Raw genomic sequence first — 1,245 nt, 5'->3', positions numbered from 1 at the left:
CCATCACAAATAATACATACCAAACTACGTCATTATAAAAGTCAACTAAACGCTCACAAATTCTTAATGCACATATCCGACAATCCATCCTGTTCATGCGGCCACACCTTTGAAAATTCTGAACACTTTCTTCTCTACTGTCGCAACTTTTCAAAACAACGAAACAATACAATTAATCTTCTCCCTATTCATTTACGTTGCATATTAACACTTCTTAACGGCAATCCCAAATTATCTTTAGAAACAAATCTGTATATCTTTCAAACTGTTCATAACTTTATATCATCTACAAAACGTTTTGACACCTAGCTAACGCTGTCGAAGTATGGCCTCCGTTTTAAAACGAAGATTATTTTATTTTGATTAACGATAAACACCCTCATCCCCTCTCAACTATTTTCATTTGTCATTATCAATAACATTTTATTCACCAATGAATTTGTTCGGCCCTATTCCCTTTCCTTTTGTAAATATGTTTGTCACTTCCTGTTTTGTTTCCAATTTACATTTCGCTGCTGTCAACTCCTACATTATGTAAGTTATACTTTTATCATCTGTAAATATTCGTATTGGTAACAGATTTATATAAGCTTCGGCTTGTTTCTGAAACCAACATTAATCTATAGCATATGTATGATTTTGTAAATTATCAATAAATATTGTTTAAACAATTATGTTGTTGGATTTTCTAAATAACAAAAACATACATTTTCTATACTTATCATATTGGGTTTTACCTGAAACCCATTATATTCTAGTATGTTTCATTTAGTGTTAAATATGTAGTAATATACACTCTAGTAAATTATGGGGAGCCGCGGTGGCTCAGTGAGTTTTATAATCTGCAAAATAACTTAAGTTTAGAATATAAGAAAGCTGCTATTAATCACTGTAATTATGATATTATATTAGATTTAGAACAACAGTTAAGTGACTATGAAAATAAAGTATGTCAAGGTTGTTGCAAAATGCATTAGGAATGACAATAAGTGTCAAACTTATTAATTAACATTCCAGCCACTTGAAATTAAATGTCCATTGTCATTGTTTAGACAGCTCCTAGATCAAAGGGATTCATATTAAGTAATATTTCACAGCCTTGAGCAACTTTTGTCTTTGACAACAATAACTCTTTGTCCAGATATAACTCATTAATTAAGTTACTAGTAATTGTTATAAAAGATTATACATTATGTCAATAATGTCACATGGTCAGTCCTTTGGCCAAATAAGTCTTATCATCCA

The sequence above is a fragment of the Lottia gigantea genome, assembly GCF_000327385.1.
Source record: "Lottia gigantea unplaced genomic scaffold LOTGIsca_16, whole genome shotgun sequence".
Taxonomy (NCBI): domain Eukaryota; kingdom Metazoa; phylum Mollusca; class Gastropoda; family Lottiidae; genus Lottia; species Lottia gigantea.
This window is presented reverse-complemented; position numbering follows the sequence as displayed.